Source organism: Nothoprocta perdicaria, unplaced genomic scaffold, assembly GCF_003342845.1.
Source record: "Nothoprocta perdicaria isolate Ctin4 unplaced genomic scaffold, notPer1 scaffold_9, whole genome shotgun sequence".
Classification (NCBI taxonomy): Eukaryota; Metazoa; Chordata; class Aves; order Tinamiformes; family Tinamidae; genus Nothoprocta; species Nothoprocta perdicaria.
Genome location: NW_020456198.1, coordinates 659,738 through 687,392, shown reverse-complemented (window position 1 = coordinate 687,392; position 27,655 = coordinate 659,738). Strand labels below are relative to the sequence as shown.

Below are 27,655 nucleotides of genomic sequence, written 5' to 3'. Positions count from 1 at the left end.
TGCTGCCCTGGCCGCTTCACAGGCTGCAGCCTGCACCTCTAGCAGCTGCTTAACGCCCAGACGGGCACCCTCGCTGTGCTCAAAGCTGGGATTAAAGCACTCGGAGTGGGGGGAGCTGTAGGCACGGAGCTTGGAAACTCTTTCCTTTTGGGTCAGTGATACGAGTCTGTAGTTGACCTGGTACATGTGGCATTTCAGCTCCTCATTCCCACTGCTGTAGGGTTACTGGACATAAGAAATGTGTGTTTTTTCTTTTTCATTTTTTTTATACAAACTTTTTTACTATCGAAGTAACTTCTTTAACGTGGATACCCCAGATGTTAAGAGAAAATGACTTACTGTAGACTTTATGGAGAAAGAAAGCATGCAGAAGTAGTGCTTTAATATCACTCCATTAATAAATTGACGTAGCAACAAGTGCCACCAGAAGTCTTCCAAGAACTCTGTTTTAAATATGTTTCCCTGTCTGAAGGCCTAGTTCCCCTGAAGCCAAGGGAAAGGCTACTACCGCATTCATGAACAGGCAGCAGCTTCTGTCTTCTGCTTTGGAAAAATCTCCAAGTGACAGAAATGGAAAAAATATACTCATTCTTTTATGCCCATTAATGTCGGTCTTTCACGCTCTTCCTTCTTTTGTATCATAGAAGTTTTTACTGGAGTTGATGAGAGCAAAGTTGGCTGTTATTTTTTAATTAGTTGCGGTTAAGTGGCTGTTTTAAGGCATCCTAGTGTGAATATGGTTCGTTTAAAGATTTAAAGCCTGTGGAATGAGCAGTATGGATGTGATTTCTCTACTGTAGCACAACAGGAGTTGCACCAATTGAAGGATCAGGCTCCAGGGGCTTGTTTAACCAGATGCAGTTGCCGTTCTGTAGCGTTATTTATGAAAGACCTGAGGTATCACTGGTAATGATGGTCCTAATTCCTTGTTTTCCTGTTCTGTGTGCAGAACTGAAGAAATAAGGAATACTTAAGACTCCAATACAGCACAGATTATTGGAGGTGGTCCGAGTCATATATCTATGCCTTTGGCTCATATTGTTTACAAGCAGTGAATGTGTGTTACCTCTCAAATGGGAACGATGAAAATTTTAGGGGAATCATTATCTTTTCAGCTAGGTATTGCAAGCACAGAATGGTAACACTGGCACTTACTGTGTATTAACTAGCAAAGCTTGGTTGAAACTTTGCTGTGGTAAATGCTCCCACATGTGAAATTACAGTGAATCTACATTCGTTCCAGCAAGTTCAGCTCCACTACAAGTAGTTCAGTAATCTGGGTGTTTATTTGCAATAACTCATCAAGCTGAAAACGGTGCTTATTGCACCTTTTAGTATCACATAAGTTTTATACTCTTTTACATTTCATTGAAGGGAAATAGGTTAATACTAAAATCAAAAGAACTTGAAATTTCTCTCTTTTGAGAACTTGATTCTGTTTCTTGGAGACTCTGAAAGCATAAAAGATAGGCAAATGGGAATATTTCTCTGACCTGTGTTATGTGCTAGATCAATGGGCTGGTCTTCCCTCGTGGTGGTTGTAGTGAAAAGAGGGAAGGTTTCCCTCTGGAGGATGATTTGGAGCTGATAAATGAGGCTTTTCTTTTCAGTATTTGTAGGATGGAGCCTTGCAAGAGCCACGGGATAAGTTAGTTCCTCACCTGCTTGCAAGTTAGTTTCTTAATCCGTTGAAGCCTTGCCCAGCAGAAGGAGACGCAGGCTGATCTGGTGGTTACGGTCAGCACCGTTTCACCTCAGCGCTCGGGCCCTTATCAGTGATGTTTGTGCTGTGGTTGTGCCTAAGAGAGGAGTTTCAGGGAGGGAAAGTCTCCATGTACAAGAAGCTGTACAAGCTGGGCACTAAAAGATCCCTGTCCCAGAACTTCTCTAGACTAAGGAGTTTGAGGCTCAACCTATGATCTGGCATAAAACTGTTGTTCTCTTTCTCTATACTAATTGGAAGCTGGGCTCCTGTGTTTGCCTCTGATCGTTTATTTCTAAAAGATCTTGCCAAAAAGTGTTTTTCTTCAGTCAGAATCTCATACAAAGCACCTTTTCATATAGGGTGCTTCTGTTTCTCATGAAAAATGTTGCAAGCAACTTAATCCTGAGGGGAAGAAGTGCTAATACTCGGTGGTGACAGAAGAAAATAACTTGAATGAGATAGTGCAGCAGTGGGAACATTTTGATTAAAAATGCAAGAATATTCAATCGTTCTATGTAGCAGACCAGATATACATGAAAAGCCTATCTTCATTCTTATCATTCAGGGCGCTGGTTTCCAACGGAGTGATTGATGGCAGGGTTCCCATTTCAACACCTTTCATCTATCTTCAGTACTTCCATAAATGTTGAATTAAGCAGTTTCTATGAAACTTGGCGTAGACTGAAGTGTTCATTGAAAGCGACTGTGACAAAGTGGAGTCCCCCACTCCTGAACTTAAACAGCAGTATTGCACAATGCATTTATTTCTGTATGGTTAAAAGCACTGGTGTTTTTTCCAATAGTATTTTTCTTATGCATTTTTATCTTAAAAATTAGAGGAAAGACTTTGAACAGCTTTTGGAGAAAGGAGAAGAGATTTTTCAACTGAAAATCTGGCTGCTTTTCTTACCTGTGGAAAGAGAGACTATTGTCTTTCAAAAGTTTTGGAAATCTTTGTTTTGTTCTCATTAGCATTTTGTTTTAGCCCTGTCGCTTAGCTCTGAGGTTGCCTTTTTTATCTTGGAGTGATACCTTGAAGCCTTGTCCATGGTGGCAATACAAAACTGCTGTTGTGTTGAAACCCTCTGCTCTGTCAGGAGGCTCATTTGCTCTGGAGCTCTCAAATCCACATTGCCTCACACCTTCTGGCAATTTCAGGACTGTGATATTCCATTAAGTATCTTCCAAATCAGGTTAATGTTTTTCCTGGGAAGAGGATACAGAAGCCCTTGGTTTATGGGAGCATGTGGAACTTGCTGGTGTATCCGTGTCACTGCTTGACCCAGTAACTGAATGAAATGGCTGGAAAAGGGCAAGTAAGGTGGCTGTCACGTGGCAGCGTGTGGAAGTTAGCCCAACATCTGCCTTGCTGGCTGTTCCACACTCACTGGTGCGCGTTTCAAGCAGAGAATAGGATCTGTCCTGCTTTTTACTGGCAAAGGCAGCGCTTGGGAAATGTTCATATCCTGCTGAGAGCGGCCTCCGATGAGTTACGGCAGCAGGCTGATATTTCTGCACTGTTCAGCATTTAACAGGAAGCTTGGAAAAAGGGCATCCCCCTTTTGTGATGGTCAAGCTGACTTTCTTCATCACGTCCTGGGCATGCCTAGGTGCCATCACCTGGGCACCTAGCATGCCCTGCTTTCAGGAGTGTCACTGGTCACTGCTTCATTAGTATTTTGGATGCAAACTATGAGTTAACTGTAGCTATAATTGTTGCAAGTGGGTTCTGTTGTGGTGTTGTGATAGGGTGTTTTCTCAAAGAACCATTACAAGCAAACTCCAGGCTAAAAGCAGCGTGATGCATGGGCGTTTTGAAGGCACGAGGGAAAACTAGCTTTTGGTAGCAGGACTCCTGGTTAGAAGCGTTTATGTCGCTTCCCTCGGGGAGGATGATGAAAGGCTAAAGCTTTTACACTGCCAGGCATTTGTAAGCGATTCTCCACCTGGGACTTCAAACCAGAGCAGCTGGATGATGATTTACTTGGGCAGCAGATCTCTTTGGGCAGTCACCCTCCCTCTGCAGCTGTGGGTGGTATTTGCCCATGAGCTGCTGGGGAGAGCACAAATAAAATGCTCCTTCCTTTCCAGACTCCCGAAGCGCCGTCTGTGGGTCCTGTGCTGCCATGGGCATCTTGTATCGTGTGGGGCAAGCTCCAGGTTCCTGTGTACAGTGAGTTAATTGGACCAAAACCAGTGAAGGAGGTTCATTCCTTTTGGTAGGAGTGATTCCTGTAAGAGAATCCACAGCTGTGATTTGGGACATGGCTCTAAGCACAGGATAGAAAGGGTGGAGGGTAGATGTGGGTTCCTTTTTAAGGACTTTATAGAGTCCCATCCCAAGCTCTGTATGTCTGGTCAAGGTTGCAGTGGGCACCAGGTATTGCAGGCTATTAAGATGTTGGCTTTGACCTATTGCAAGTGGTCTTTTTACTTGCCTGTTATCCCAAATCGAATTAGCAGATCAATGAGCAGCAAGTAGGAAGGAGGCTGAACACCCTGTGCAGAGGCTTTGCTACCTGTGTTGCTATGAGGAGCTTAATTTATTATGAGTGGCTGGAGTCTTTCATTAAGTCAAGTGTAAGGTCAAGGAGCCAAGCTCAATGTTGGTGGAAGTGCTGTTGACTGCAGAAAAAACGTGTCTGCAACACCAGAATTTTTCAGCAGTTTTTTTCTCAGTTTTGGAAAAATTAAGTTGTACTCTGCTTATCAGTAACACAAGTTCTTGTTCAGTGAGTGCTGCCAGCGGCTGCATGTGGCACCTCTCCTGCTGAGCACCTCTGAATTATTCATGCTGACATAGTAGCAGTGCTCGACCACGAGTGTTTTCTGGCCTTTAATTAGGCTAAGCAGGAATCTCTCCTGAAGTCTTAGCCAGTTATGACAGGTTGTTGTCAGTCACTGGTCCCAAAGCATTTTAGCCACGTCCTCATGGGCTCACACTGGTGCGGCTGGGCTGGCCTGTGGTCTCCTTATTGTGCTGAATTCGTGGGACTCAGTTTACCCGTTACCAGAGATGGTTTTAGCTCAGAAATGATTTGAAAATGCCAAGATACCTGTGTAATGCAGCCATACAAGGATGAAGGAATAGGAGGAAAGCCTCGGGCTCTTAAAATCTGAAATATTCAGTTTGGCCACTGCATGTGGCTAGGGGTTATCATGTCCATGCAGTTCCCAGCACTTTAGGGTGGGATTTTGAGCACACTGGTAGCCCAGCTTGGAGGTCTGATAAAGAGTTACAATGTTCTGCAAAGCACGGTTGGATTTTACTGCAACGGGTGCAGTTCGGAAGTGTCCTGGGCTGTATCTGGGTGATGGGTGTTTGGTGCTTGGAAGTGTCCTGGACTGTGTCCGGGTGACGGGTGTTTTGGTGCTGCAGGCACCAGCCCCCGTGCTCCTTCGTCTACGTCCTGCATGGGGATGCACTGACAACCCTGCATTAGCTTAGGAACCCACAGCACTTAGAAGTTCGTCTTCTCCCAAGTTCAGTACCACAACATCCATTTTTTCTAAGTTTAGCTTAATGCTGATTCCTCGCTCAGTTTAAAGCTCAAAATCTTATGGACTGCACAAGGAATTAGGTTCTTAATGACTGTTTTATTCAATTATTGTAGAAATATTCATGTTCTCATAGTTAATGCAGCATTTTGAAATTGGTTTGAGATGGAGTGCAAAATATTACTGTTCTCTCCAAGTCACCCGTGTTCTTATAAGTTTTTTTTGCAATACAATTTTTTATCTTGTGGGATTTTCTTTGCAAATTTATTTTATTTTGCTTCAAAACAGATTTTATTGAAACTGAGGTTAAGTTGGATTAAAAAAAAAAAAAAGGCTTTGAGATCTTTTTTGAGAAAGGGTTTTCCTCTCATTTCCCGAGCGTGTGTTCAAAAAATGATTTTGATAGGGAATAGTTATATATGCTGATATTCTTAAAGCAATTTTAAGAACTATTTTATTATTTATTTATAATTGTGTGCTATTTTAGTATTTACTATTTACTTTTTAAAACAAAAAAGTCAGCACAGAGACACCCTCATTAGGAATTAATGCAACTGATGATTGCAAATTAGGTTGTGAGCACCTGCTAAGACTGAAAACAAACGCAACAAAATAATACTGTATCTTGATTCCTTGCAAGAGGAATCCTAGGAATGTCCTTACTCTTCAGACTGATCAGATGAATTATGGGAAGTGCTGTTGTAGCATTCTGCTGAATTCTGTCCTTGCAGAATTATTATTTTCAGGACTTTTTCAGTTATAAAATTGAATTTGGGAGTTGTTATTTTTTTCTTTCCTATGGTGCTTTTTTTGTGCTTGTCTTCTAAAATTTAGAAAGAATTACCCACGTACTGATTTCTGTAGCAATTCAAGTGGCTGATGCATTGACTTGAATGCTATCCCACAGTTTTTAAAAGCTCCATCGATTGTAGGTAGCAGTACTGGCTCATTGTGTCCCATCACCTGCGATGAGCTGCACTTTCAGACTTGCTACTGGCCCATGGATTTAAAACATCTTCTACTGCTGGGCATTACCTTGGCCATCAGGCTGGCTTCAGCTTGGCCTGCCTGAGTGGGAATTGTGAGACAGCAAAGCTTTTTAAACAGCTTAGATGGCAATTCACGCTAAGGGCTGCATGCAGTTATCATAGCCTTATTTCACAGGAATTAATGCAGGTTGTTTAAAAAAAAAAAAAAAAAAAAACCCAAACCAACCAAACAAGAAAATACAAAACACTTGATAGCAAGGTAAGAAATTTCTTACCTTGGTTGGCATTTACTTTTCTTCCCTTTGCAGAATATGAGTACATGGAGATTTTGCTTTTTCCTATCTGTTTTTTTTTTGATGGAAGGTGAATGATTTTGTTTATCTCTTCATGTATCGTTTCTGTGAGAGATAGAGAAAATATATATATATTATATATATATTCTCTATCTCCTTGGGAAAGAAAACGCCAAAGTTGGCTGCTGCCTGAAATGACTAGCAGAAAAGTCCGTGTGTATTTGATTATGTATTAATTTCCATATGTGCAGAGAGGAAAAAAAGGCAATAAATGGCAGGGGTGGAGTGAAACAGCATGCTCTGTTTTAGGAATAGGTACTGAACAGCTTCTCTGAATGGGCCGCAGGTGGGAAGCTGTGGGAACAGCTGTGGAACTGAAAGGGATGTCCAATGCAGAGTGAAAAGCTGCTAAGTGGGGAGTACAGGACTGGCAGTCACATGTAGAAAGTTCTTCGCTTTAATAGCAGTAGTTCTTCATGTCTTATCATAGTTTCTCAAATTGTTACATAGAAATAATAATGCCTGTATCTTATAATTGTTGGGGTTGCCCTGTGTTCCTCGTGAGGCGATTAGAATTTTCTTTGACCCGTCAAAATTCTGTTCAAGTGATCTGTTTATTTAGATCTTGCTCTGGGTGAAGTGGCCTGCTGGGGATTTGGCTGTTTGTACACTTGGAAGTCTGTCTGGCATAAGAATTTAAACCTGAGGTCCAAAATTAATCCTAGTGCTCTGCACTCTATCCTTTGAAGAATAATTCTGTGCTTAAATATTTACCAGCCTTGAATGTAGCACACAAAAACAAGTAATCAATAGGTGTACTGTCGGAATACTACCTCTTTAATTTACTGTATATAACATTGAATAGGATAACAGTCTGCTTTATATTTTACTTTGCTTTAGTACAATAACCTTTAGACCCCAGCTTATTTGTTCAGAATAAATCTGAATCTCCTTTTGACAGTGACCCTGCTTTATTTAACAGACATTTCCTATTTCTAGTCTCTTTGGCATTTGTCTGCTTGCAAATGGATTTTTTTATCAAGTAATCCCAATTTTAAACAATATGTCCTTTGCTATCTCAAAAAACAGACTCTTCAGTGCTTGCTCTTCTACCAATTAAGTAGTGTGAGCAATTGAAACCCTTTTTCAAACCATCAGGTAGCTTGTGCTGGAAGAAATCCTGATGGGCTGCTCTGTGGTTCGAGTGCGCAGGGTATAACTGGCTCATTCAGACACTGGGAGAGGCAGGGAGGGAGGCACTTTTATGGCTGTGGGCTACTTGGCTCCTTCTGCACCTCTTTCCTGGCCAGCCCTTCCATGCCATACGGGTCGACTTTGCTGCAGTACGGAGTCAGCAGAAGCCGATCTAAGAGCGCGATGACGCCAATAAGGTCAGTCCCTCAATCTTGTCTGGTCCTGTTTACTAGGGATCGTGGGGCTGCACAATGAAGCAAATTGATTTGCAGATCCAGCTGAGAAGGAAGTGGCTTAAAAAAAAAAAAATGTTTTTTGCCAGGTTACTTTGCCACTGGATTAGTACTGCAGGGAAAGGGGACCCTGACAAAGCAGAGATGCTGGAAGTGACTGGAGTGAGGGACAAGGGGTTGAGGACAGGACTGACCATTTTAGCAGTGATGTCATCTTATATTAGCTGTGGCCAAGCAAATTGCTGAGACAAACTTGCAGCTTTATTTGACATCTCTGCCCTTCCTTCTCCCTCCACTGCACTCGCTCTCTGTTATATCTGCAAGTCCTGGCTCAGCTTTCTGTGCCCGAAGGGACCTTTGTTCCCCACAAGGAGGATGGGAGCAGAATCCGGACCTGGTCCCTCGCCCATTTGAAAGAATTTCTGCTGACTTCACTGGATGTTGTCAGGCAAATATAAAGTCATAGGGATTCGGTTCATTCTGCCTTTCACACTTGACAGTGACCTTCTTCAGCTGGAGGAGTTATTACTGCTCAGAGATGAAAGCATCTCATTTCCATAACAGTACCCTTCCCTATATGAGTTGTTGGGTATTTACATAGAGCTATAACAACCGAATAACTGTAAACAGAAGTATGCAGATAAGAAAATTACCAGCCATTTATTCATAAAATGGTCAGAGGAATTGCATCTTCTACTCAGGGATAAATAAAAATAATCTTTAAAAAGTTTGAAAAACAGCTCCGATGCCGTAGATCATTATGTCAAAAGATTAGGAGTAAGGAGTATAGGATAACCTGAATTGTAATCTTAAAACTGAGCAAAGAAATGAATAAACAAAAAGCTGTTAGAGAATCTGCACTTTTATTTTCAGCAAACCTTATGTTTGTTTTCAGCGTTGGTATTTCTCTTTTACATGCTCAGGGAGTGAGTGCTCAAAATGTGTGCTTTAGTTGGGATAGAGTTTTTGGACACAGGTTTTCCTGCAGGATACAGGATTTCATAGCATGTAGGTGTGTGTGAATTTACTGATGCTGAGATGTGGAGTGGGCTCCTGGGAGATGGCTAGGCGCAAACCAGGCCTGCTGGGATACTGCTTAATCTGATTGAGCATTCAGGAAGGTTAACAAGTATTTAAGACTATGAGAGATGCAATATATATATAAGTATATGATGTCAAAAAAAGAGACAGATTTTTTTCTGCCATCTCTAGTGACAGAAGAAGTGACACTGAGCACAAAAAATCCCACAGTAAATTCCTGCTAAACATAAGAGCCTTTTTACTGTGGTCAAACACTGGAGCAGGTTGCCCAAAGGGGTTGTGGCATCTCCAGTCTTGGAGATAATTCAATACCAACTGAACATGGTCTTGATCAACCTGCTCTAGCTCATCCTGCTTGAGAAAGGACTTGGACCAGATGAGTTCCAGAGTCGCCTGCCAACCTGAAACATTCCATAAAGCAGGTGCAAGAGCACAGCTTTAAGGCAGCACAGCCTCTGCAGATGGTTTAGACTCTATTTTTTATATAGTTGTGGATGATACTGTTTCTTTATGGGAAATGCAGCCCTCAAGTCTGAGGACCACCTCAGACAGCAGTAAAATGCCGTGTTCAGCAGCAAGGAGCTTCCTGGCTGTGATCTTTGAGAGTGTGCACAACGGCAGCTATTTAGAAAAGCGTCTGACAGCCTGAATGTGCTTTGCTGTTGTACATCTGCTTTCAGGAGCTGAGTCTTCTATGTCAGTTCGTGTCTGCTGCGTTTTGGGGCTCTCTTGCCTAAGCCATTCTGTGCACACCTGCAATGTGAGATCTTTCCAAGCTTGTGAATAATCCCAGCTTCTGCAAATTTATGGATGCTCATGTCTAATCAACACTACAGCTGCTCTGCCACTTCCAGTTATCACTTCTGCTCTCTGAATTCATGTTTAGAGGGTATCTGAAGAGGAGTGTTCTTCTTTGGCCTGTGCTAGAGGAAACAGGAGACCATCTTTTGTTCAACTTTTTGTTTCTGATGATGCTTCAATACAGCATATTAGTGAATACTGAAAGAGCAGTTAGGATATATAAGATGTACCTATACAGTTGTGACGAAAGACGATCGGGGGTCCAAAACAAATTCCACCCTACGTAGGGAAGGTCACTCGTGTTAGTCACCAAGAGAGGCAAAAGCAGAAAGGTCCATACCTGTGATGGAAGGAACACAACCCGGATGAGGTGCTATCCTAGCAAGTAGTTTGCATAATATGATACTTGAATCAAATATGTATGGTCTCTTTTTTTCCAGTGTCTATCAGATTAATGTCACACTTCACCAACAGTGTTTAAGCAGTTTTGAAAACTTCTGTGGTTCTCTGGAGCATGGCAGAAGTCAGGGGAGGGAAGGGAGCACTGGAAGAATCTGCCAATAAAGCGGCAGGCGAGCCAAAAAGAGGAAAGGATGAGGCTCACAGCATACAGGCTCAGGACCTGGAAAATGACTTGATGAGGGGGAGAGAAATGAATATTTCATTGCTATTCATGCTACAATTATGATGGCATGAAAAGGCAAAGGAAGAAAAGAAGGACAGTCAGCTTCTTCCTCTGGTGGTGCTGTGGGCTTGCTCTGATGTGTCTGTCTTGCGTCTCACCCAAGAAAAGCAGCTGCCTAATGCCGTGTTCTGCAGATGGGCCAGTGCTGGCACTTCGGCAGCGCTGTGTCTGGTGCACAGGTGTTTGATTTGGCTTTTGTTAACAAGCCAATAGCAGGCAGATTTCAGGAGAATTGACCACGGTTACTGTGTAGAGAGACTTTCTCTCGCTGTTCCTAATCTAACTCCACCATATGCTCGATGTATGGGCCCGAGCCACTGCACATCTTCCGCTCAATGGCCCAACTTGCATCCGGTGGAAGATAAAAGCTGTAGAAGGGTACCTAGCAGTGCTGCTCAGTCCAGAGTAATACCCTCTAGTTCCATTTTGTTTCATAGAGTTGAGCAAACCCATCTGAAAATTGTCCCTGATTATTCATCCTGTCAAATTCCTGTCCCATTTTGCTGCTGCTTGAACACTTTCCAGAAAGCGCTCTGCACAGCAGATGTTTGCTAAAGCGAAAGCGTTAGAGAAATAGTTGTGAAAAGTAGATTCCAATATCTTTTTAATTTTTTTTTGTATCAGGCGCATATATTGAATTTGAGACCTAGCCAAAAAGTTGCTGGAGTTGGGAGAATCTTCATACATATTCCAAATTAAATACAACTCAGGTATTAGCTGTAAATTTTCTGTAAGAACAAATCTGTCCAATATGTGCCAGAAAACCTGAAGCAGTGCTTATTCAAGGAAGCTTCTTGAGTGACATTGGAAGGAATAAAAATTGAGGCAATGTGTAAGTACTCTACTGGATTAAGGTATATAAACTCAGAATTCATTGCTGAAACTATTCACAAAACTATAGTGGAGGAGTATCAGTAAACTTGCATGCCATTTTGTTTGTAAGAAGCAAGCAAGAAAATCAGCTGAAAACAGTGAGTAACAGGCAGGTCATCTATTCTTTCCCATTTCTACTGATCCTTTGTGAAAATAATTGTAGACTGAATGATGTTGCTGAGTTTTTCCAAATATTAATACCTCCAGGACATTCTCAATTGCATGTTCTCTTCACAGGAACTGTTTTTTCTCGGTAGCTTGTTTAGCTCCGAAGTGAAGACAGCAAGTGCTTATTATTCAACAGTGTCCTGTTCTCCTTCCCAGCTTATCTTCTTCCCATCCCCTGTCATGATTTGTTGTTCTGTAGCACAAATTTCTTCCTCACGGTATTTTGTCACAGTCAGAAAAGAAATATTGCAAATACCTTCCATGGGCTGTGTCCTGGGTTGGCCATCTATAACTGGAGGAGCAGGAACAGAGCCCCCTTTGGTGTCCACGGTAGTCACCACTCATTCTTTTTCTTAGCTTCTCTCCATGACTAGTTTACAGTGCAGCTAAGCCTCTCTCAGACCTGCCAAGATACTGTTAAAGTACATATGGAATTTGAATCATAAGAGAGTTTATAATAACCAAGTAATCCCTTGATTCTTTGCTTTGGTCGTGAAAACACAGGGGCAGGATAGAGGAATGGATACTGTACACAACGCGCCAGGAAGAATTTCAAGGGGATCTGATAACAAGACTATGCAAACCCTTTTAAGAATGACCAAAAAGCCATATTTTAAGAATGCTATAGAAATTCAAAATTCAGCAGTCCTTCATCTCTCACAGTTTTACCTTGCTTCTGCAAGTGTCATTTTATCTTGAATCATCATAGCTTCCTGGGAAAGTATTGTAGTGTGGGAGTAAGGGCTGTGCAGTCAGTGTTAAAGTTGTATTTATGATGATGATCTGAACTAATATTTTAAGTTTTTATGAGCCAGAATGACATTTATGAATAATTCATTCATGGCATGGTAAGCTGAACTATAGCAATTTCTTCCCAAGAGTTATTTGGGAGCGCTATTGACAATACAAAAATTAATGTTAACAAAAGGACATTAGTAGAGATAGGTTGAAGAGACTACATACAGCCTCTTGAGAATATGTCAAGATTTATAGTTTTTTTTTCCTTTGAATAAATTAGAGTATGTCAGGAATATGTGATGTGCTTTGTATTTTTCCCACTCCCACACCTCTTAAATATTTTCTGAAGTTTGAATGTGGTGCAGTATCCAAGATGTGGCAGCACTGCCACATGCCACCTATAGCAGATTCATATGACAACTGAAATGCCAAAAATGGGAATTATTTGAAATTGTCTTATCCGAATTCAAAATTAGCATTTAGGAGCAAGATGATGGTGGTGATACATTGTTCCAGAAAGGTATCAGTTCAATGGCAGCAGCCATCAAAAAGCACTTCAAAACTTCCTGCAAACTCTGTGAGCGCAGAGGTGGATAAGGGGAACGGCTGTGCGGTCTGTACCTGGGTACCTTGGGCATCAGGAGAGCTGCCTGGGGCCATGTTGTAGCTCGGGGGGCAGCCCCGCGAGTCTGCAGTACCTGCAATAGCCTGGCAATAGGGTAGCAGCCTGAACTGGGCAAAGAGCTTCCCCTTTGCCTGCTGGAGCTCAGCACAGGAAAGACTTCTCTTTTTTTCTAAAGCTGGATTTTGTGTACTTCCAAGCCTGTTGTTGGCTGTCAGGAGCTTGCTTGGCCAATGCTCTGAGCCCTGTCCATGCCAACCAGCTTCGAACTGCATCCCTGTGGCTCTGTTGGTGCCCTGGCGAGCTGGAGGGCAGTGCTGCTGAGAGCTGGGCGCAGCAGCAGGGCCAGCCCCTGTGAGCAGCACGGGAGCCTGGAGAGAGAGAGAGAGCCTTGCAGGCAGAGCACGGCCTGTCACCCTGCGTGCGCCCACGTCGCGGGGCTGCACGTTGTCCCCCAGCACAGCTGCACACGCTCAACGTGCAGTTTGGCCAAGCCAGGCACCTCACGGATCCTGCCGTGGTGTTGTCGTCGTTTCCTTTCCTGAGTGGGGTCTTCATGAGGGAGCTGCTTCACAGGGATGTCAAAGATCTTGCTGGTAGTAAAATCTGCAGTTTTTCCTACATTCAAGAGAAAGTGTTGGCTTTTTTTTTTTCTTGTGCTGTTCCATCTTGCCTAAACTAGGCACTTTGTTTCAGAGGGTGTCCTTGTAAATCTTTGTCCTTTTAAATTCAAAGGTCAATGATACTTTCTATATGCAAATTCAGTTGTTAAATGTATTGCACATTACTACTGGCAGATGGGAAAAACTGCAAATTTATCATGGTGATGGCTTCAGGAACAAAGTAAGTAATTATAGACACACTATGACAACTAACGACAGTCTCTTGTATTCTCTAGTGTTTCCAGTAGCTTTTTTTTCTATGAAAGAGGAGGAATAGAAGGTTACCTTAACTGTGCATCTAAATCTAAGCCAATATTACCAATTTTTTTGTGTATGCCCTTTATTATTACCTGTAATAATGCAGTTTAACTTCTAGTCCCTTATTTAAACTCTTCCTGAAGATGAATTAATAAATACATGTTTATTTGGGGTTAAAATTTTGCTTTAGTTTTTCATGCTCTATGGTGAATTTTAGATAGTTAGAAGGTAAATAATCTGTGGGAAGAAGTTTCAGTGGCTCCTGGCATCTTTCACTTGTGTGCCTCTATATAAAAATTACCTAAGCGTCTATTCTAAAGCAATTTTGAACATTGCTATAGACATAATTTAGATAAACTTGGTAAGAAGCAAACAATGAGCAAGAGTTTTGTAACCATTGTACACCTTTGCTGAAAAGAAAATGAAATGGGAAAGATGAGGCTGTTGCTCACTTGCAAATCCCTCTGCAAAGTCTGCACGACGCTTACATCTAGTTGGGGTTTGCTGGGGACTGTCCTAGCATTCAGCCAGCCACAGACTGCTGCTGTCACCTAAAGGGGTCCTGTTTGTGATCTCTTGACAGATCCAGTAATACAATAGAAGGTATAGGCCCTGCTATGGAGACCTGACTCTGTAACACTCTGTGGAAGATGCCCAACCTTGGAAAAGAGAAGAATTAGGTGCCTTATTCCCAAGGCTGTGGCTTGTCTGCAGTGCAATCGCTCCAGGCATTCGCTGTTAGCTGCAGTGCAGTGAGCTCTCTGAAAAATACCTCATCTGAAGAACAGCCACTCTAGACACTTCTTAATTTTTTTTCCCGGTATGCATCTTATTCTAATCTTCTCCCCTCAGATGAGGGGAAGATGTCTGCAATCTCTTTTTTAGCATTTTTCCCTCAGTTAATCATTTGTCTAGAGTAACTGGTGCTGCGGTATTATGAGACTTAGGATAAAATCCCAAACACAAATTTGCAAATATTGAGCGTCTGATCAGATTTTGAGTTTCAGTTGCCAGAGATTTCCAGTGAATCTTTCGTATCCAAAGGCATGAGGATTTTGTTTGTTGTTTGTTTTTTAGTGGAAGAGCATGGGCACGTAGAACAAACTGGAATCAGTTCCCTCATCCAAATGACGGGATATTAGGGAAAAGCTGCAAACTCTTGGCAAGTCACTTCAGAGCTGTTCCTTCCCTACCATCTCATAGGAAAGTGTGTTGTGCTACTGGGGTCACTGGTGGGATCTATCATAAAACATGTTTCAAAACACAGTCAATGCAGGTTCAGGTCTGCAATGAATTTAAAGGCTAGTTATCCAGTGAAGTAAATACAGGAACACGTAAATCATTTTCCAGGACTCAGAATGGGCTTAAAATTCAAGACAGAAAATCTTAGAGCACTCCTAAAATGCCACTGTTTCCCATAATATATGTATAGAGCTGTGAAATTCTCAGGTTTAGGATGTAATATTGAGGTTTGGATAATGCAGCTAGGAGCTTTTGACTAAAGTGTTTGATGAGCATTGTCGTATGCCTTTCATATGGTCAAAGCAAATACCTTCTGATATTATATAGCAATAAATACTGTATTTAGTTATAGTTCATTTGTTAATGTACTTGCAGTTAGTTATATATAAACATACATTCAGGAGTAGGAACTAAAGTATTTATAATTAATCTTATAATTATTTACAATTTAAGTAATGATTGTCAATGGACACTTGCATTTTTTGAATATTCAATAGCATACATCATATTCTAATAACGTCACAGTAGTTTCATTATGTTGTAATGATTTAATACAGTTTAAAAAGCAGTAGTATAGGAACCAAAATATTTGACTCTAACATGAGCTGTTATGATCTATCATCTTTCTACTGTCTTGTTTCAGCTAGGGAAATTTCTGTGTTTCCTATGACTTGTCTGGTTGCATTTTTGTCAGTCCGTAGATGCAAAACTCCCAGTCAGTGATGCATTTTTGCATCAAAAATGCCAAAAATTTGCATGTCAAAAATGACATGGCTTTGGTGGGGGTTTTGGTTGAGTACAGATTGTCAGGCAAAAGCAAACAGTTTTTCTGGAAATATTTAGTAATATTGAGTAAATAATAAAGGATTTTAGAGGGTGTCCAAGTCCCTTGAGTGGGGTGTTAGCACCATCCCTTGGCCAAATAACAGCCTCTCCTGTGCTTCTATGTCACCACCTGGTGACACCCCCTAGTGTCCCCTGGGTAGCCTAATGAATGTTCAGGTGCTCTTTAAAGATAGCGCATCTTGGCTTTGTTTCTTGGGGCTAGAGGTTTAAGAGCTATTAACAGGTACTAGCTTGGTTTTTTGGAATTTCTTTAGTGAGTACATTAATGATGGAAGTGTCAAGCTTTCCTAAGCAAACTCCAAAATGTATGGGATAAATTTAACTTTTATTTGTGAAGATACTAAAATGAAAACAGATCTTTGAAGTTTGGGGAAATATTATGATTTGCCCTACTTTTCATGAATATAAGTCTGTCTACATGTTGAAATGCCAAAGTTATGACACACAGAAATCTGCTTTGAAATATGTAATAATGACTGAGACAATGCTCTTGTACTGAGCAGATGGGGACATTCCTTTTAGAAAATGGCTGTGTGTGGAAGACAGTTTCCCTCAACCCTTACAACCGATTAACAAAAGGAAAGCCGCTCCATCCCGGCAAGACAGATGATTGACATTATACAGTGCCTGAAATTTTTCTTTTCAAAATCATGACATTTTATTATAAAAGTAGAGATAATGCTGGGAGCTGATAATTACACTATATACTCCCCCAACAAAAAAAAGATCCATGGGGGAAAGAAATGAAACAATATGTCTTTACAAAGAATGCAATTAAGTGAAGCTAGATTAGAGAAACCACAGAGAATAAACGACATGCCCTATTATCTCAAGCATGTAAATTTAATTTTCTTTTTTCCTAATAATTCCTGTTTCCCCTGCATTTTTCTTACTCCATGGAGATCAACTTGCAACAGCTTCATTTTCCTATTGATCTATTTAATATTTCTCCGTTGTGCATAATAAAACACTAAACAGAACTCGCTTTCTGCCTCAGAAAGGCAAAAGATAATATTGTTGCAAAAATCTTCTCCCTGGGGGGAGAAGATGACATTAACATTTTTGTTAGGGGAAGAGTGGCTAAAAATTAAATCTAGAAATGACCAGTATTTATCAGAGCTGCTTAGAGAAGCAAAGGAGAAGAGGTGAAATAGCTGAGTAAATGCCATCATCTCTGCATCTCTAAAGGCAAAGCCAAGGAGACATTAAAAGGAGGATGGAAAATCTCCTCTTGGGAAGATTTATCAAGATGTTTCATCTTGGCTGTAAATTTAAGACAGGACATGCATGGCAATATAAGTTCATGTGAAAAGCTTCTTAATAAGAGGTTAGGTTTTCTAGAAGGGCTGTTTTTCCCTCAGGGTTTCTGTAAGTGAAAGGATGTGTTGTAGGTTAGTTCTGCACAACTAGACATGGAAAGGAGCGATACTTTCTGCTACAAAATCTGCTTTTGGAAGGTTAGAATTTTGTTAATGGCCTTTTCCTTATAAAAAGAAATTGTACCTAAAATGTTTCTCGTACACCGTGCAAAAGGGCTTGCTTGTATAAGTGGAAATATAAGTGGAATAACAGGAAATATTCTGCAATCAGTAAGCCTGGCAAATTCGGTAAGCTTGTAGGAAGGTTTAAAAATGCATTCTGCCCCGATTCTTATCCTGGGACTTAAATGTCTCTGTTATTGTTTCTAGTACAGTCAGAAAGAAAAATCTTCATTTACAGTAGTCATATTCCATGAAGGTGAAGTGTAGAGGAAAAAGATTTTTCTCCCTACCTACTTGATGAATTGCTGGAATATCGCTGTAGCTCAGACCTGCAACATCTGGTAGTAGTTTGAGCTCAGAAGCCAGCCCCTTTGCTGCTGCAGGGCAGCAGGAATTGCAAAATTTCTGGACTTTGAGTAAGCAATGTATTTTAAATGTGATTGCAGTATTTTTCATTGTATTTGTTTTGTTATGTAAGGCACTGGTAAGGAAAATAGAAGAAAATATCATGGCTGAATTTATCTTGCTTTACTTTAGCTGTCTGAAATTTGGGCACCTAGTCAAAGCTAGCCATCTATCTTTCCTTTGTGAGTAATGGAAAAAACAAGGAAGCCTCTAAAGGGTGAAACTTCTTGCATATTTGACCTTATCCAATAGGTGATGAATCGCCCTTGGAGAAACTTGTCTAAACAGTATCTAAGGAGCACTTTATACACCGCAGTTTAAAGGCAAAAGGTAGATGAGATACATCTGACCTCGTGTGACTTAGATCCCTTGCAAACACAGCACAGCCTTTGAATATGAATATTAGTAAGCTGAAAACCATCTGCAGATCAAAATGTATTTGCTGATGAATAGCCAAATCATTTTGAATCATGAATCCAGCCGGGAACGTGCAATCTGTTCCCAGGCAATTCAAGAACAAGACGAGGGAAAAATAGGTTGAATAAATTGTTGGTTGAGAGGTTTTCACCAATTGGTGTTTGATAAAATTGTCCTCATGGAATGTCTTATTCAAAAACACCAGTGAGGAGAGGTGACATGGGCTTTCTGCCTAGCGAACTGCCCTCGTAAAAGTGCCTGGTGTAACAGATGAGGCTGGTACTTAAGTTTATTGCGGTGGAGTAGATAATAGCAGCACAAATGATAATGATTCCAATCATGATGTGGTATCAAGCGCATAAGGTACATGTACCTGCTCTTGCATTTGTCTTGGGAATAGTTTTGGTACATGGACTTCTGCTAATTATGAATGCTGTGCGTTCAGTCGTGCTGGTCATGAATCTTGGCATTGAAAGGGTAAGAGAACACTTTATAAATGAGATTCATTTAGGCAGCATGTTATCAAATGACCTGATAAGTAGGGACTCATCTGGATAATGATTAGGTTTTATGTACTATTACAAGGATTGATTTACTATAAAAGAAAGGCAATGAGCAAAAAAACACATCTGTGAAAGATTTTATTTGGCTGAGCAAGCTACCTGACAGGCAGATTTCAACCAGACTTTTAATTCTCTGAAAAGGCTACGTTTTGACTCTGTTTTACATTATGAATGTTATGTTTTTATGTTACAAATTGGGCTCCTTTGGTGTTATTTAAAAAGGAAAGTCAGGTCTGTTTCCTCAAAAATACCAGAGTAGCTTCTTCAATGGCAAACTTCAGTGCACAAGTAAAGCAGCAACTTCTGTGCTGCAAAGTGCTCGATATTCCCATTTCCTGCAATGACCTTGCAGTAACTTTAAGGAAATGTTGCAGAAAGCAATCTTATGCTCATGAATGCTAAAGGCAAAAGTTTCCCTGATTTGTAATTGTTTTAAGGTGTTTTAACCAGAAATTAAACCTTTCCACTGAAGTATTCACATTAGGATAGGGGGACTTTTATTTCTATTAGTACTGCTGTTCTGTCTTTCTCTCCTGTCTTTCATTTCTCCATTTTTTCTAACAAGGCGAGTGCTTGAGTCAAGGTGCTAGGCAGGCTCCCTACTGGGTGTCCTATTTCCCACTGCTCTAATGTTGACTCCAGCAAGATAAGGAGGAAGGAAGCACTGAGAAATGAAAAGGGATCCTTGCAGGGGGACTTTTTGAGCCATAACAGTAGGTAAAAGATTCAAACTCATTCTGATTGAACTGAGGGAAACTTTCAGATTTGGAAACTAGTGTGGGGGGGGATTGTTCATTTTTGTCTTTTTTTTTTTTTTTTTTCATCATTTGATGCAAATTCTGTTGTGGTAATAAACTGTTTCTATTCAGTAAGATTTGGACCATATTGAAAAAAAATCTATAATTGCAAATTGTATAATTGTTAATGAGGTTTCCCAAAGCTGAAGGATACGAGTTAGCTTCTGAAGCCCTTCCTATTGGATTCAACACTGCCTGGGCTCTCTTTTCAACTCTTTCCACTCTTGCTGTGCAGAGGTCTAAAAAATCTGCAAAAAGCTGAAGCAAAATGATTAATTTGGAAAGACGAGATTTGTTTCAACTTAACAGATGTACTTGTGGCCACTTGTAAAACTACTTTTAGGCCACGAATCTAGGTTGCTATTGCAAAGTTTTTTGGTGCTTAGAATATAAGCCCGAATAGATATTAATAATGAAAAAGGCCAAAAAGTGACCTTTTCGTTTTTTTCAAAGCAAATGCAGTATTGAATTTTTCATCTGTTATTTTCTTTTTGAAATGTGAAAGATCAAATAAATGAAAGCAGGCGAATTAGATTATGTTCTCTGTAGACACCACCTTGATGCTATGGCAGCATTTGGATAGTTGAGAACTACTTTTTCATTTTTTTAGGATACTTTTTCTTGATCTCCACGTAGCATTACCGTTTTACATTTTCTTGAGAAATATTTGAGTGCAATCTGATTTTATTCATTTTACAAGTGCAATCCATATTTTTCTTTCTTTTCTCAAAGCCTTCTGAACAATCCTACCTATGTCCTTTCCATCCTCAACCAATGGCACAAATCCCTGCACTTGCAGCAAGTCTGGAGCTGTTTTTCGGTGGTACTTAAGCATCAGCTCCTCAGCTAAGGGAGCATCTTTGCTCAGGTTTAGAAATGAAACACAATGATGTGTTTTTAATGGGCCCCTCACAAGATGGATGGAATGAAGGAGATTAAATCTGGACAGTTAAATCTACGTGGCGATTAAATCTACATGGAATGAGGGAGAGGTTTAACACTGTGGAAGCTGGAGTGAAACACGGCGGCCTTCAGGTCTCGCTGTCGCCTGTGGGTGCTGGAGGAGTCAGGTTGGTGTTTGAGGAGTGTGAAGGCACTAGCGCAAAGCACGTTACCACTGAATCTTAGAGGACTTGAGGGCCCTCAGGTACTCCAGGCTTGAAATTTGTCATGTTTTAGCTTATGTTGATCAGATTGAACCTACCTAAATCAGTGAAAATTACTGTTTAAAGAAAAGTTATGGAATGTAACTGCAACTTGTGATCTGTTCAATGTCTTCTTCATGGAAAGAGAAGTGGCAGTAGGAGATGGAAGGGATCAGCCCTGTGCTCTTGCAGGATCAATGAGCTCCAGGGTTTCAGGGAGCCCTTGGCATTCAGCACAGAGCTGCTGACATGAAGTCTTCATGAACGTGGGCTGCATGTGCTCTGGGACAACACAAGGGTGTTATGAGATCCAGGCTATTGAATTCTTCTAAACTTTTTCACATCAGAGATCATTCAGATGCAAAATCCTGCCATCAGAATTGACTGGCTAAGGAAAGACAACAGTTATAGCTTTGAAAGAGGAGAGAAGGAAGGAGGGATAAGGGCTGCCAGGGAGAAAAAGGGGACGTATTATGGGATCAAAGAAAAAACAGCTTCCAGATGTTTCCTGTAGTGTGAGTGTGTCTGCAATGGTTAAGAAAAGCTTATCAAGAAATACAATCCAAATAACACAAGTCAGTTGAATCACACGAATGGAAGCCCAAAGGAAGCCCAGGAAATGGCTCTCTAAGCTTCTGGCTTTTTTTCCTGGCCCAACTGCACATGGTAACTTCTCAGGTTTTAACAAGTAGATTTCAGGATCTCCTTTACACTAATTGATTACATTCCCTGCTGTAAACTCCATTGCCGCTGCTAATCCTATAGAGACCAGCATTTGCAAATTTATTAGCTCTCTGTTTGTGGGTAAAATATTCTCCTGTGATTCATCCCATCACTAGGCGATGTTATTTCAATTAGATTGCATTTTGCTTCCTTGAATTTAGTTCCTTGTTTGAAATTGCTATTGTTTGCTTAGTATGTGGCTTTTCTCAAATGACTTTTGGCGGGTTTCTCGTAACCTTGAACTTTCATGTCCTCCAACATAACTCCTGTGTTTCCATCAGTGTGAGGGAGTGGGCTTTGCAAGCACCGCTTGTGCTCTGTGTGCCAGCTAAAACCTGAGGGAGGGATCCTGTGTTACATCTTATGTGCCACATTGGTTGGAGACTAAGAGAAAGCTGGAAGTTGAACAATAGAAGTAACTTAAGAAGTAAGTAAATAGAAGTAACTTAGCTTTTTTTTTTTTTTTTAAGCCACTGGCAACAGAACTTTCCTCCCTAGCAGTGTTTAGAAGATGCTTAAAAATCGGATGTTTATTTCAGTAGTTCAAACAAAGTGTTTATATTACTGAGTGCTTTATCCTGCTTACGGTCCCATGCACAGGCCTTTTGTTCAGAGGAGCTGAACAAGGAAGGACCGAGAAGGGGGCCTTGCTGCAGGAAGCTCCCAAATTAACCTGGGGCAGGAGACTACAGGTTATTGCACAGTAGCAATGGCAGTGTCACAACTGTAAAGTATTTTCAGGAGAACATTGTGTGGATATTTTATATGGATATTTTTTACTTAAACATTACAGCTTTTGTTTCCGTGAATCTTAAAAAAGACTGTTTTCCTTTGAAAGGTGATGAATCAAAAATTCCCATGAATGTTTGGGAGATGGTAGGTTGAAAGAAAAGCTCATTTATTAAGATTTTGCTTGAAATGTCTTGGCTTATTGTCAAGAGAAAGTATTTCTGTTATACTGTGCTTTACCAAATATGTGATCTATAAATTACAAATGCCACTCACAGTTCTGAATATCAGCACATGCTCATCATGGTGCTTAGCTCATCTTGGACTAACAGCACAAATCTGCTCCTGAAGTGTCACCAAAAGCAATGGAGACGCTGGTGCCGCGGCAGCCTCCACTCTGGGCTTGGATGGCACTTGGTGTAACTGCAGCCAGAGCACTAGGTGCATATTCAGATTAAATTCTTCTCCTTGTGCCATTGCAAATAAATTGCTAGAAACAGAACGTTTCTAATAGCGCTTTAAAAAACAAAGCTCTATATTCCCTGTTGGCTCTTATGGCTTTGAACTTTAATAAAGATGCAAGCAGCTACATTCCTGTGATAAACAACCTTTTACTTAGGTTTATGATGACTGAATTATTGGAGGAGAACAAAGCAGTGGGAGGATTGCAGCAGACCTTGTCCAAATAACTATCCTTCAGTTTTACTGCCGTACGCAGCTGCCCGATGTGGGTGGCAACCTGAGGGTCCCTGGATGGTAATGGAAAGCTCTGGAAATGATGCCTTTCTTTTTCACCACATAGAGTTTGGAGTTTTAAAAATTGATGTTGAAATACTATTGTTATTCCAGAATATGGGAAATATTCTTTTGTTTGTTTCTCATAAAAGAGGGATGCTTTTAATATGAGATGTCCTGTAATGGAACTAAGTGAAAAAGTTAATATGGAATTTGCTCTTTACTGCAATATATTGCACGGGTCTCTTGGAAAGGTCAATGCAGAAAAAATATGCTAATGCTCTGCAAATCTGTTTAGCTTTTTGTATTGCCATTAGTCCCATGAGCTTTAGCAAAGTAAGGAAGCATATGGAGAAGTGGCGTCTCTTGGAGCCAAGCGAGCAGCACGACTGTGCGGCTGTAGCAACAGGCTTGGCTTTCCCAGCGACTGCTTGGCATCCCAGGCTGTACAGGGAAAAGAGGGACAGGGAGAATGGACCTGGGGATAAATGTACCTCAACACTGGGTTCCTGCAGGCTCTCAGTGCTGTACTCTGGTCTGAAACTGAGTTTCAGAGTTGTCCTGTGCCTGTTTGAAGCAAGTTACAAATTTTCAGAATTATGACTGACCAAAATTGGAGACTTTTCTGAGCACTGGCAGCCAGCGCTGCCCTCCTTCCTTCTGCTCCCCTAATGCTGCAAGGTGCGAGGGTGCCACTCTCAGCCTCCGTACACCCTACATGTCCTTCATCTCATGGATAATCCATCTGCTTAATGCCAAGAGCAGAAATGAAAAAGCCAAAGCTTTAACTTATCCACATGATAAAAACACCAGCACTGGCTATAATCAGATCATTGCAAATAATGATTTCTCTGTCTCCCCCAACGCCAACTCCCTTGCCTTGGAATCATGTTCTTCCCGCTACCTCACGAGTAATTGATTGTCCAAATGTTTTGTCAGCGGTAGCTGTACTGCTATAAAAAGACCAATTTAAAGCTTTTATGCCTGCTTCCCCTTCTTACAAGTGCTTCCACCAAGTCTGCAAGCAAAATGAACCCAATACGATGAACAGGCAATTATATCTACATCTCTTAGCCCTAATACAGTTGCAGCCTTTGCAGCTCCTGTTTTACAGAAATCAAAGGAGGTTTGAGTGAAGGGATGCGTGTTGGCAGTGTGTCCTAACATGGTAGTGATGCTCCTGGGAGAAGTGTTTTGAGCAACTGGCCAACATTGTGACATTTCCCTGTATTGGGAGCGTCTGCTGGCGAGGTGGTGCTCTGCCTACGTCTGCTGATTTCAGTTGCTTTGCAGATTCTTAGGATCAAAGCCAGCTTGTTCAAAGTTTAGATCAAATAAGTTAGGCACCAAAGCTAAAATGTTTGCATTCATTTCTTCAGGAAGCCCATTTGATATCACCATGCTTGATGAAGTATATAATGACGATAAGAGAAAAAGTGCTGTGCATATTTTTGTTGTTGCCTTCAGCTAAAGAGAAGGGGTCCAGGGTGTGTTTTCTGGATTAATTTTAAGAAGAAAGGACTTAAATCAACAAAAATCATAGCAGTATAAAGAGTTTTTATAGTTTTTTATACTAGTATTGTCATTATGGTGCTGAAGAAAATTGTGATGTTATTTATTCACAGCATTTATCTTTAAGCATTCATAGCTTTTGATGAGATATCCCAGTGGGGAACTGATGCTCTTACGTGAAGTAATTTAAAGCCCTGAAATAAATATACAGTCAAACCCCATAGCGCAGATGTGATGTTGTGCGTGAGTGAAAGCAGGAGAGCGCCCCAAAGGTCCTTGTTTTGCCCTGGTGGGACATGCACGGGTGCCATGGGTTGGTTCCTAGGTAAGGGAACCTCTCAATTGCAGCGTCCACACCAAGACAGGCACCATGGCCGTCCCAGATGTGGGTTCTCACAACTCGGAAGCCCCCAAAAGGCTTGTTCTGTGTTCTGAAAAGCTTGTGAGCTACTAAAGTCCTTACCTGCATGGATTGGTTTGCATCTCTCATTCTCTGTGGAAGGTGATTTCTGCAAAACTATAGGGCAAATATAGATGCTCTGTGCAGGTAAAGGAGATTTGCTCGCATTAAGGTACAAGTTATAGCTCTCAGAGGGTTCTGTCTAATAAGAAATTAGGTAAGTAATAGGTAGTTACCGAAACCTCTTGAAAAGGTCTGCAATTGCAGGAATAGTGAGAGCCCCTGAGCATATTGCAAGTACAGGCAAGTTTGTGTTTTCAAGTGTGGCTGATCCTGTCCCGTGCACTGGGTTTCCAATTGCTGTGTCTGTAATGCTGCTCTCCACCCTGGTGCAGAAGTCTTTGGTGCTGCTGCTCTCGGGCAGTCCCCAGAGCTTCCTGAGCCCGAGCCCGCGGGGAAGGTGGCTGCACAGGGCAGGCGCCACCATGTGCAGCACGGCCGCTGCTCTGCACCGCGGCATCTGCACCTCACAGGAGGTGTCATTTGTCCAAGGTCCTCTCTGCACTTGCAGGACTCGTGGGCCACGAGGAGGTGCAAGAAATGGGCAACTTGGGGCTCTCGTACCCACCTCTCCTGTAACTCTGGGACCAGGGGCAGGATTCAGCCCCACAGGGTGGAATCGAATGTGCCCAAAGGGTTTAGCAGAATGCAGTTTCCTAAAGCATTAAACCATGCACCCAAATTGGTGCTTAACATGGATTTTCATTTTATTTTGCTTCCTTCTGGACTTGGAGTGAATTGACTGACATAAATCAGGAGTTTGAGCAATTTTAAGTATATTTGCTCCCCAGCCACTTTCTGGCAAAATACAGCTAGTGAAAGAGTGGGAGATGGAAATCACAATCTCCTCCAAGCCTGTAGGAAAGATTCACGACATTAATAACGAGGCTGTTGCACCTGAAGCACTCCGGGTGCTCTGGCTTCCAGTTCTTCCTAATGCTTGTGAGAGCAATTAAGTGTCACCCGTGTTCTCCTTCTCCAAGTGGGAGCAGAGGGTGGAGCTTCTCATACAAACAATAACACGAATAATCTTCCCAATTTTAGGAAAAATTGAGCAAAAAACTTTTGTGCAAAAGCCCCAGACCCGCGCCATTAATCGGTGGTGGTTTCAAGGTATTAATTAAAGCACTGGGCTTTTTGCCTGGAAAACAGTTCTCAGGCATTTTTTACACCAATAGAGTAGTCTCCATTAAAGGACAATTAGCAAGGAGATGAAATGTGGAATGTGCTCCATGCGATTCATCAGCCCCATAAACAAGATATTGATACCATTTCTACAGCCTTAGACAATAGAAAGTTAATGAATGCTTGTATTATCTGTATCACTTTTTATGGAAATCTGGAGGTGCTCTGCCTGTTAAAATTTAGATTTTTTTCTTGTTTGTCCTGTATTTCAGCTACAGATAATTAAAAGTCCATTATTATTTAATCACGTTTTCTTAAAACATTTTAATGATCTATAAAGCAAGAAAGTTTTAGGAGAAAATGCAGGGTTCAAACCTTCCTACTGAAGGCTCTGGTGTGCTATTAGACAAGGACTGGTGTGCCTTTCAATTGCCTTCTACATACCAACAAATAAGAATTTCTTTAAAGAGAGGAAGCATTTTTTATTAACCAAACCTCGACACACTGTTAGCAACCCTTTGAATTGATTTATAAGATTATTTATTATTATTAGGAAAATCCGAAATACAGGAGGTCAGAAATTGCTTTGTGTGGGCTTGGTTGCTTAGTTTGGTTCAGTTTTCACCTCCGTGTTCAGACCTGTTCTCTCTTCTTTTCCCTCTGTCTGTGTTTCCGTCTGTCTGTTCCTTAGTAGCACTTAAAGGTATCAGGAGGAAAAATTCATCTCACCTCTGAGCCCAGTTTTTGCAAGACTGCAACCTCTCTTGCCACTGAGCCCTAGCTGCTCTGCCCAGAGGGCACTGCTGTGATGGTGCCAGTCGCCCTCCAGAATGAACAAGGATGCGTCAGTCATTCTGTTGATCTGCGGGAAGAGGAGCCCAAATTGCTCGTTAGAAGCGGGTTTCTGTTAACGGCGGCGTTGAACTGGGTCGCTCCGGGGTTCCGCTCTGCTGAGGCGGCGTTGGCGGCCGGCGGGCGCGCGGCCGGGCAGCCTCGCGCTTCAGCCAGCCCGTTTCATCCGAGCTCCGGGCAGCTGGGGATGCACATTTGGGCCGAACATTTCTCTGCTTCTCGGGTAACCTCACCCTCGAGGGCAGCTCGGGACCTTTTCAGCAGACATGGCGCTTGGGGGATGATGGAAGAGACGTTTTGCATCAACACTGGGATTAATTGAATAAGTTCTTGGTCACCAGACTTGATACACAAATGCATCAGAATTTCACAGTGCCATAGTTTTGATCTTAAATCTCATGTATTTCTTCATCCAGCACTGCTTCCTTGGGAAGAGCTGCTTTCTAGCTCCCGATACCCCACATCTGCAAAAGGTGCTCAGCTCCTTGCTTTGGTGGCATCGCGTACATGTGATATCAAAATCTCACAGCAAGGCCTGAAGATGACTTAGAGTCTTGGAGAGGGATGACACAGTACAACTTCTCATGTAGACAAAGCAATATGAAGGGTTCAGAATGCTTATTATTAAAAGATTATTTTTCTTCTAGCGGGGAAGTTTACTTTGCATAAAAAGTAAATGGTTATTTCTCATTTTGGGAAGGTGAATAACGTTCAGTATGAATCATCTTGGCCTGTCAGCTGACACATGCCAATCATTTCTTTGTCCTCATTTACAGTGAAGCAGAAAAGAAGCTAATGTAGGGACCTCTCTTTTTCTGAAAGAGGAAATGTCTGGTTGCACCTTGTTTTGCTCTACAGCAACC

The 27,655-nt window shown here is 41.5% G+C and overlaps 1 long non-coding RNA gene across 4 annotated transcripts in view; it reads left to right on the top strand.

Moving 5' to 3' along the window:
- LOC112958742 overlaps nt 1-26,727 on the top strand; it is a 52,689-nt gene extending 25,962 nt beyond the window's left edge. The window contains exon 4 of one of the 4 annotated variants that reach the window (XR_003251487.1): nt 26,632-26,727. This is a non-coding gene — a long non-coding RNA (uncharacterized LOC112958742). Of the gene's footprint in view, nt 1-7,795; nt 7,846-14,343; nt 14,970-26,631 lie in introns of those variants that run through there. The other 3 variants (XR_003251489.1, XR_003251485.1, XR_003251488.1) reach the window with 3 other exon arrangements.
- The last annotated feature ends 928 nt before the right edge of the window (nt 26,728-27,655 follow it).